The sequence below is a fragment of the Paramisgurnus dabryanus genome, unplaced genomic scaffold, assembly GCF_030506205.2.
Source record: "Paramisgurnus dabryanus unplaced genomic scaffold, PD_genome_1.1 h2tg000242l_1_61393__unordered_in_group10, whole genome shotgun sequence".
In the NCBI taxonomy this organism is placed as follows: domain Eukaryota; kingdom Metazoa; phylum Chordata; class Actinopteri; order Cypriniformes; family Cobitidae; genus Paramisgurnus; species Paramisgurnus dabryanus.
This window is the reverse complement of record NW_027394139.1, coordinates 42,501-52,500: the sequence shown is the minus strand read 5'-3', so window position 1 is coordinate 52,500 and position 10,000 is coordinate 42,501. Positions and strand designations below refer to the sequence as shown.

The following is a 10,000-nucleotide window of genomic DNA, read 5'->3' as shown; positions in this document are numbered from 1 at the left end:
TCGTATCTCGGCCGGGGAAAGGGTTAGAGAGGCGAGGGTTGGCTCGTTGGAAAGGTCCCTCCGCGGGGCGTCCGATGGTGGGTGTCCCGAAGGGCTGCGGCGAAGGGCTCCGGAGCTACGGCCGTGGGAATATCAAGGGGTGGTACCCCGTATCTCGGCCGGGGAAAGGGTTAGAGAGGCGAGGGTTGGCTCGTTGGAAAGGTCCCTCCGCGGGGCGTCCGAGGGTGGGTGTCCCGAAGGGCTGCGGCAAAGGGCTCCGGAGCTACGGCCGTGGGAATATCAAGGGGTGGTACTCCGTATCTCGGCCGGGCTTAGGGTTAGAGAGGCGCGGGTTGGCTCGTTGGATAGGTCCGCTCCGGTAGAGCAACCGACCCAAGGGACGAGTCGATCCGACCCAAGGCGCCCGAGCTACGGGCGTTTAAAGGTCAGGCGGTGGTGCCCCGTATCTCGGCCGGGCTTGGGGTTAGAGAGACGCGGGTTGGCTCGTTGGAAAGGTCCCCTCCGGTGGAGCAACCGACCCAAAGGGCGAAGTCCTGGGACTTTGTGCGCCGGAGCTACGGGCGTTTAAAGGTCAGGCGGTGGTGCCCCGTATCTCGGCCGGGCTTAGGGTTAGAGAGACGAGGGTTGGCTCGTTGGAAAGGGCCGCTCCGGTAGAGCAACCGACCCAAAGGGCGAGTCGATCCGAGCAAGGGCGTCCGAGCTGCGGCCGTGGGAAAATCCGCGGAGGGACCGCCGTATCTCGGCCGGGCTTGGGGTTAGGGAGAAGCGGGTAGGCTCGTTCGAAAGGTCCCCTCGGGTGGAGCAACCGACCCAAAGGGCGAGTCGATCCGAGCAAAGGCGCCCGAGTTACGGCCGTTTAAAGGTCAGGCGGTGGTACCCCGTATCTCGGCCGGGCTTAGGGTTAGAGAGACGAGGGTTGGCTCGTTGGAAAGGTCCCCTCCGGTGGAGCAACCGACCCAAAGGGCGAAGTCCTGGGACTTTGTGCGCCGGAGCTACGGGCGTTTAAAGGTCAGGCGGTGGTGCCCCGTATCTCGGCCGGGCTTAGGGTTAGAGAGACGAGGGTTGGCTCGTTGGAAAGGGCCGCTCCGGTAGAGCAACCGACCCAAAGGGCGAGTCGATCCGAGCAAGGGCGTCCGAGCTGCGGCCGTGGGAAAATCCGCGGAGGGACCGCCGTATCTCGGCCGGGCTTGGGGTTAGGGAGAAGCGGGTAGGCTCGTTCGAAAGGTCCCCTCGGGTAGAGCAACCGACCCAAAGGGCGAGTCGATCCGAGCAAATGCGCCCGAGTTACGGCCGTTTAAAGGTCAGGCGGTGGTACCCCGTATCTCGGCCGGGCTTAGGGTTAGAGAGACGAGGGTTGGCTCGTTGGAAAGGTCCCCTCGGGTGGAGCAACCGACCCAAAGGGCGAGTCGATCCGAGCAAATGCGCCCGAGTTACGGCCGTTTAAAGGTCAGGCGGTGGTACCCCGTATCTCGGCCGGGCTTAGGGTTAGAGAGACGAGGGTTGGCTCGTTGGAAAGGTCCCCTCGGGTGGAGCAACCGACCCAAAGGGCGAGTCGATCCGAGCAAAGGCGCCCGAGTTACGGCCGTTTAAAGGTCAGGCGGTGGTACCCCGTATCTCGGCCGGGCTTAGGGTTAGAGAGACGAGGGTTGGCTCGTTGGATAGGGCCGCTCCGGTAGAGCAACCGACCCAAAGGGCGAGTCGATCCGAGCAAAGGCGCCCGAGTTACGGCCGTTTAAAGGTCAGGCGGTGGTACCCCGTATCTCGGCCGGGCTTGGGGTTAGAGAGACGAGGGTTGGCTCGTTGGAAAGGTCCGCTCGGGTAGAGCAACCGACCCAAAGGGCGAGTTCATCCGAGCAAAGGCGCCCGAGCTGCGGCCGTGGGAAAATCCGCGGAGGGACCGCCGTATCTCGGCCGGGCTTAGGGTTAGAGAGACGAGGGTTGGCTCGTTGGATAGGGCCGCTCCGGTAGAGCAACCGACCCAAAGGGCGAGTCGATCCGAGCAAAGGCGCCCGAGCTGCGGCCGTGGGAAAATCCGCGGAGGGACCGCCGTATCTCGGCCGGGCTTAGGGTTAGAGAGAAGCGGGTTGGCTCGTTGGATAGGGCCGCTCCGGTAGAGCAACCGACCCGAAGGGCGAGTCGATCCGAGCAAGGGCGCCCGAGCTGCGGCCGTGGGAAAATCCGGGGAGGGACCGCCGTATCTCGGCCGGGGAAAGGGCTAGAGGCTCGCGGGTAGGCTCGTTCGAAAGGTCCCCTCGCGTGGAGCGACCGACCCAAAGGGCGAGTCGATCCGAGCAAAGGCGCCCGTGCTGCGGCCGTGGGAAAATCCGGGGAGGGACCGCCGTATCTCGGCCGGGGAAAGGGCTAGAGGCTCGCGGGTAGGCTCGTTCGAAAGCCCCCCTCCGGCATAGCGACCGACCCGAAGGGCGAAGGCCCCGGACCCGAGGCGCCCGAGAAACGGCCGTGGGAAAATCCGGGCACAGACCGCCGTATCTCGGCCGGGGAAAGGGCTAGAGGCTCGCGGGTAGGCTCGTTCGAAAGCTCCCCTCCGGCATAGCGACCGACCCGAAGGGCGAAGGCCCCGGACCCGAGGCGCCCGAGAAACGGCCGTGGGAAAATCCGGGGAGGGACCGCCGTATCTCGGCCGGGGAAAGGGCTAGAGGCTCGCGGGTAGGCTCGTTCGAAAGCCCCCCTCCGGCATAGCGACCGACCCGAAGGGCGAAGGCCCCGGACCCGAGGCGCCCGAGAAACGGCCGTGGGAAAATCCGGGCACAGACCGCCGTATCTCGGCCGGGGAAAGGGCTAGAGGCTCGCGGGTAGGCTCGTTCGAAAGCTCCCCTCCGGCATAGCGACCGACCCGAAGGGCGAAGGCCCCGGACCCGAGGCGCCCGAGAAACGGCCGTGGGAAAATCCGGGCACAGACCGCCGTATCTCGGCCGGGGAAGGGGCTAGAGGCTCGCGGGTAGGCTCGTTCGAAAGGCCCCCTCCGGCGGAGCGACCGACCCAAAGGGCGAAGGCCCCGGACCCGAGGCGCCCGAGATACGGCCGCGGGAATTTCCGCGAGCTTCGACCGGACGTATCTCCGGCGGGCGGGGTCGCACGGACCCGAGGCCGGGCTCGTCGGAAAGCCCCGGGACGGACCTTTCGAACGAGACCGGCCGCGCGTCCGGGCGACCTCCGAGGCGGACGCTAGGGGCGCCGGAGCCCCGGACGAGCGAAAATTCCGCGACCACCCGCCCGTATCTCGGCCCGGGAAAGGGCCAGAGACTCGAGGGAGGGCTCGTTCGAAAGCTCCCCTCCGGCATAGCGACCGACCCGAAGGGCGAAGGCCCCGGACCCGAGGCGCCCGAGAAACGGCCGTGGGAAAATCCCGCGGGGGTAGGCCGTATCTCGGCCCCGGAAAGGGCTAGCGACGCGCGGGTGGGCTCGTTCGAAAGGCCCCCCGCGGAGGAGCCACCCACCCGAAGGGCGAAGGCCCCGGACCCGGGGCGCCGGAGCAGCGCGGTAACGAAATTCGAATTTTCGACCGGAAGTATCTCGGGCCCCCGGGGTCGCACGGACCCGCGGCCGGTCTCGTCGGAAAGCCCCGGGCGAGACCTTTCCGACGAGCCCGGCCCCGAGTCCGTAGGACCTTCCCCGGCCGAGATACGGCGCCCGGCAGTTCATTGGCCGATATCTCGGAAACGGGGCGTCGTAGACGCTCCGTGGTATTGGTGACCTTGACGATGCCGGGTCAGACGAGTCGGCCGCGGGCACGGGCCCGGGGGCGCCGGCCGCCAGAGTCGGGTGGCTCGCGCACTTCCAGGCGGGCCGCTCGCGCACCTCCAGGCACCCCGACCCACTCGCCGAGGCCGACCGAGGTGCGCCGTCCCGGCCGCGGACCGGTCGGGGTCCCCTCTCGAAAGGGCAGTAGTGTGAACAGGTGCCATCGGGTATATAGGGGAAGGGGTCCTCTCGAACCAGGCCTTCGAACCCGCGCGAGCCTAGCCCGGCAAGGCTCACCCTCCCCGGCCACGGGTTCGGCCTCCGTCCCCCTGGAGGTCCGGCACCTCCAGGGTCCCCGACCCTGCCTCCCCTGCCCGAGGGGAGGCCTCCGAGGCGGGCCTGACAGGGCGGCCCTCCCTCCTGGAAGTCCGGTTCCTCCAGGGTCCCCGACCCTGCCTCCCCTGCCCGAGGGGAGGCCTCCGAGGCGGGCCTGACAGGGCGGCCCTCCCTCCTGGAAGTCCGGTTCCTCCAGGGCACACGTCCCTACCTCCGTAGCCCAGAGAGGTGACTCCGAGGCGGGCCTGACAGGGCGGCCCTCCCTCCTGGAAGTCTGGTTCCTCCAGGGCACACGTCCCCACCTCCGTAGCCCAGATGGGTGACTCGATAGCGGGCCTGACAGGGCGGCCCTCCCTCCTGGAAGTCCGGTTCCTCCAGGGCACACGTCCCTGCCTCCTTAGCCCAGAGAGGTGACTCCGAGGCGGGCCTGACAGGGCGGCCCTCCCTCCTGGAAGTCTGGTTCCTCCGGGGCACCCGTCCCTACCTCCGTAGCCCAGATGGGTGACTCGAAAGCGGGCCTGACAGGGCGGCCCTCCCTCCTGGAAGTCCGGTTCCTCCAGGGCACACGTCCCTGCCTCCTTAGCCCAGAGAGGTGACTCCGAGGCGGGCCTGACAGGGCGGCCCTCCCTCCTGGAAGTCTGGTTCCTCCGGGGCACACGTCCCTACCTCCGTAGCCCAGATGGGTGACTCGAAAGCGGGCCTGACAGGGCGGCCCTCCCTCCTGGAAGTCCGGTTCCTCCAGGGCACACGTCCCTGCCTCCTTAGCCCAGAGAGGTGACTCCGAGGCGGGCCTGACAGGGCGGCCCTCCCTCCTGGAAGTCTGGTTCCTCCAGGGCACACGTCCCTACCTCCGTAGCCCAGATGGGTGACTCGAAAGCGGGCCTGACAGGGCGGCCCTCCCTCCTGGAAGTCCGGTTCATCCAGGGCACACGTCCCTGCCTCCTTAGCCCAGAGAGGTGACTCCGAGGCGGGCCTGACAGGGCGGCCCTCCCTCCTGGAAGTCTGGTTCCTCCAGGGCACACGTCCCTACCTCCGTAGCCCAGATGGGTGACTCGAAAGCGGGCCTGACAGGGCGGCCCTCCCTCCTGGAAGTCCGGTTCATCCAGGGCACACGTCCCTGCCTCCTTAGCCCAGAGAGGTGACTCCGAGGCGGGCCTGACAGGGCGGCCCTCCCTCCTGGAAGTCTGGTTCCTCCAGGGCACACGTCCCTGCCTCCTTAGCCCAGAGAGGTGACTCCGAGGCGGGCCTGACAGGGCGGCCCTCCCTCCTGGAAGTCTGGTTCCTCCAGGGCACACGTCCCTACCTCCGTAGCCCGGATGGGTGACTCGAAAGCGGGCCTGACAGGGCGGCCCTCCCTCCTGGAAGTCCGGTTCATCCAGGGCACACGTCCCTACCTCCGTAGCCCAGATGGGTGACTCGAAAGCGGGCCTGACAGGGCGGCCCTCCCTCCTGGAAGTCTGGTTCCTCCAGGGCACACGTCCCTGCCTCCTTAGCCCAGAGAGGTGACTCCGAGGCGGGCCTGACAGGGCGGCCCTCCCTCCTGGAAGTCTGGTTCCTCCAGGGCACACGTCCCTGCCTCCTTAGCCCAGAGAGGTGACTCCGAGGCGGGCCTGACAGGGCGGCCCTCCCTCCTGGAAGTCTGGTTCCTCCAGGGCACCCGTCCCCACCTCCGTAGCCCAGATGGGTGACTCGAAAGCGGGCCTGACAGGGCGGCCCTCCCTCCTGGAAGTCTGGTTCCTCCAGGGCACACGTCCCTGCCTCCTTAGCCCAGAGAGGTGACTCCGAGGCGGGCCTGACAGGGCGGCCCTCCCTCCTGGAAGTCTGGTTCCTCCAGGGCACCCGTCCCCACCTCCGTAGCCCAGATGGGTGACTCGAAAGCGGGCCTGACAGGGCGGCCCTCCCTCCTGGAAGTCTGGTTCCTCCAGGGCACACGTCCCTGCCTCCTTAGCCCAGAGAGGTGACTCCGAGGCGGGCCTGACAGGGCGGCCCTCCCTCCTGGAAGTCCGGTTCCTCCGGGGCACACGTCCCTACCTCCGTAGCCCAGATGGGTGACTCGAAAGCGGGCCTGACAGGGCGGCCCTCCCTCCTGGAAGTCTGGTTCCTCCAGGGCACCCGTCCCTACCTCCGTAGCCCAGATGGGTGACTCGAAAGCGGGCCTGACAGGGCGGCCCTCCCTCCTGGAAGTCTGGTTCCTCCAGGGCACCCGTCCCTACCTCCGTAGCCCAGATGGGTGACTCGAAAGCGGGCCTGACAGGGCGGCCCTCCCTCCTGGAAGTCTGGTTCTTCCAGGGCACACGTCCCTACCTCCGTAGCCCAGATGGGTGACTCGAAAGCGGACGCGGGAGGGTGTACGTGGCGCACCCCCAGGCCGAAGAGAGGTCTCGTGAGCGGACGCGAGGGTGTACGACAGAAGGCCTGGAAGTCTCTGACTTCCAGGGTCACCGACCCTACCTCATGAGCCCGAAGAGGTGACTCGAATGCGGACGCGGGGGTGTACGTGGCGCACCCCCAGGCCGAAGAGAGGTCTCGTGAGCGGACACGAGAAGTACGACAGAGGGCCTGGAAGCAAAAGCGGGTGACTCGTGCACTTCCAGAAAAGGCAAAAGCGGGTGACTCGTGCACTTCCATAAAGCCGAAACGAGGTCTCGTGAGCGGACACGAGAAGTACGACAGAGGGCCTGGAGGTAAAAGCGGGTGACTCGTGCACTTCCAGGGTCTCCGACCTTACGGCGCCTTCCGACGCGGGCGCCTCCTCCCGGACGAGCCACGGGAAGGGCCCCTTCTCTCAAGGGGCGGTCGTTTGAACAGGTGCCATCGGGTATATAGGGATGGGTTGCTTCGAAAGTGGACCTCCAGCGTCCTCCCTCCCTGCGGCAGATCCCAAGAAAGGTCTGTGCGCGTCGGTGTGCGATGAACGAAAAACCGTTAAAAGAACTGGAACGGTTGGAACGGACGAAGGGCGTCTGATGTGAGGCAGCGCCCCGGGCGAGTGTCGAAAGACGGGTAACCCATATCCGCATGCCGCCTAGGCGGAAAGATCCGGCCTGGATCATATCAAGGCTAATGCCTAAAAACTAAAGCTACCTTGGGTGATGGAACTCGGCTACGGCCGCAAAACGATCCGCCCTGGATCATCAAGGCTAATGCCTAAAAACTAAAGCTACCTTGGGTGATGGAACTCGGCTACGGCCGCAAAACGATCCGCCCTGGATCAAGGCTACGGCCTAAAAACGGCAAAAAAAGATCCAAAAGTCCCTGGATCAAGGCGCTTCGGCTTAAAACCTGTGAAAAGATCCGCCCTGGATCAAGGCTACGGCCTTAAAGCTGCTCAAAAGATCCGCCCTGGATCAAGGCTACGGCCTTAAAACTGCTAAAAAGATCCTAAAGTCTCTGGATCTAGGCTACGGCCTCAAAGACACACGTGTTGTGAGATAAGATCCGCCCTGGATCTCCAGGCTACGGCCTCAAAGGTTCGACCCGACCATATATGCTCAGACACGGGCGAACACAAAAGCGTAACAACCCATGTTGGAACCGTCGAAGGATCTCGGCGTCGGCCGTAAAACGGAAACCCCCCGGTCGTCGGTACGCGTTGTGGCGGTCGAGGGCCCCCGGCCGCCGGTCGGGCGGGCGCGTGGATAGGTCTCCCGAGCGGTCAAGGAGTCCCGGAAGCCGGTCGGGCGAGCGGCCGGCCCCGGGGCACCCTACCCTCTCGGGCGCACCGACCCCACGCGTTTCGTCTCGGTCGGCGTCCGGGGTTCCGAGACACCCTTATGTATCTGTGTGACAGACGGAGTGGCACACCGTCTGCGGCGGGACAGGGCCGCCGACCGCGATGGAAGTCGAGTGAGGCGGCTTCCGGGGTCCAAGACCCTACAGACAGACGGAGTGGCGACCCGTCTGCGGCGGGCCAGGGCCGCCGACCGCGATGGAAGTCGAGTGGGGCGGCTTCCAGGGTCCAAGACCCTACAGACAGACGGAGTGGCGACCCGTCTGCGGCGGGCCAGGGCCGCCGACCGCGATGGAAGTCGAGTGGGGCGGCTTCCAGGGTCCAAGACCCTACAGACAGACGGAGTGGTGACCCGTCTGCGGCGGGACAGGGCCGCCGACCGTTACGGAAGTCGAGGGGGACGGCTTCCAGGGTCCAAGACCCTATCTGTGTGACAGACGAAGGTGCATCGTCTGGGGCGGGACAGGGCCGCCGACCGCTATGGAAGTCGAGTCGGGTGGCTCGTGCACTTCCAGGGTCCAAGACCCTCTCTTCGTGACCGACGAAGGTGCTCTGTCTGGGGCGGTACGGGGCCGCCGACCGCTATGGAAGTCGAGTCGGGTGGCTCGTGCACTTCCAGGGTCCAAGACCAACGCGTTTGACCGACGAAGGTGCCCCGTCCCCGGGCACGGACGGGGACGGGCCCGGCCTCCGGGCCGCCGTGGAAGTCGAGTCGGGTGGCTCTCGCACTTCCAGGGTCCTCGACCCTATCTGTCTGACCGACGAAGGCGCTTCGTCTCGGGCGGGCCAGGGCCGCCAGCCGCTATGGAAGCCGAGTCGGGTGGCTCGTGCGCTTCCAGGGTCCACGACCCTGCCTTCGTGACCGACGAAGGCGCTCTGTCTGGGGCGGTACAGAGCCGGGCCCCGTCCAGCAGGGGACGGTGGCCCGAACAGGTGCCATCGGGTATATAGGGAAGAGCACCTCGCTGACTCTCCAAGGTGATAGGCTACCGGATCCCAGGACCTCTCGAGCCCAGCGAGAGGCCTCTCGAGCGGACACAAATGCCTCGAAAAAGTCCCTCTGCACTGAGGTAGTGACGATTCTTATTACGAATGGTAAATCATCCAAGGAAGGGACGAACCCGGCTGGCCTCGGCCGTTAAACGAGCCGGCTTCGTTCGGCCGCTAAACGAACCGGCGTCGTTCGGCCGCAAAACGAACCGGCGTCGGCCGCTAAACGAAACCCCGGGCGGGACAGGGCCGCCCACGTCTCAGCCTTAATGACCCGTTACGGGGTGACGCCCGGATACGCTTTGTGTGTCATGGCCCTGAGATTCTGGAAATCGAACTGCGCCTGGGGCAGGCCTCCGCCCGGCCGACGTTAGCGCGTCGGCCGCCATGGGCGGTCGGTTCCTCCCCGACCCGGCGCTCTCGCCTCCAGGGGGGCTCTCCGGAGCCCGCCCGACCCTTTCCGCGGGAGACTCAGACGGTCCGTCAGACGCGAAGGTCCGCCACCGGCGGCCGGCGAGGGCCTCGGCGACCGAGGGCGGAGACGCCCCCGGCCCGTCGCGGCCACCCGGCCCCGCGAAACGCACCTTTCCTCGGTTACGGCCCACCCGGCCGCCCCTCAGCCTACGAGAGGGGAGAGCCACACGAGAGTGGCCCCGGTCCCACTCCCCCCGGGGGGTGGAAACCGGGACCCGCGCCGCGTGAACCCCGGGTCAGAGCGAGGCTCTCCTACGGCTACTACCTGGTTGATTCCTGCCAGTAACATATGCTTGTCTCAAAGATTAAGCCATGCAGGTCTAAGTGCACACGGCCGGTACAGTGAAACTGCGAATGGCTCATTAAATCAGTTATGGTTCCTTTGATCGCTCCACCCGTACTTGGATAACTGTGGCAATTCCAGAGCTAATACATGCAAACGAGCGCCGACCCGGCCCGCGAGGGCCGGGGACGCGTGCATTTATCAGACCCAAAACCCATCCGGGACGCGTCTCCGGGCGCGCCCCGGCCGCTTTGGTGACTCAGGATAACCTCGAGCCGATCGCGCGCCCCCGCGGCGGCGACGACTCATTCGAATGTCTGCCCTATCAACTTTCGATGGTACTTTAGGCGCCTACCATGGTGACCACGGGTGACGGGGAATCAGGGTTCGATTCCGGAGAGGGAGCCTGAGAAACGGCTACCACATCCAAGGAAGGCAGCAGGCGCGCAAATTACCCACTCCCGACTCGGGGAGGTAGTGACGAA

General features: G+C 66.1%; 1 non-coding gene across 1 annotated transcript in view; it reads left to right on the top strand.

Moving 5' to 3' along the window:
- Positions 1 to 9,494: 9,494 nt before the first annotated feature.
- The window catches only part of LOC141281757 (18S ribosomal RNA), a 1,856-nt gene continuing 1,350 nt past the window's right edge, over positions 9,495 to 10,000 (top strand). Inside the window, exon 1 of the ribosomal RNA XR_012336122.1 lies at positions 9,495 to 10,000. This exon is cut by the window's right edge and continues 1,350 nt beyond it. This is a non-coding gene — a ribosomal RNA (18S ribosomal RNA).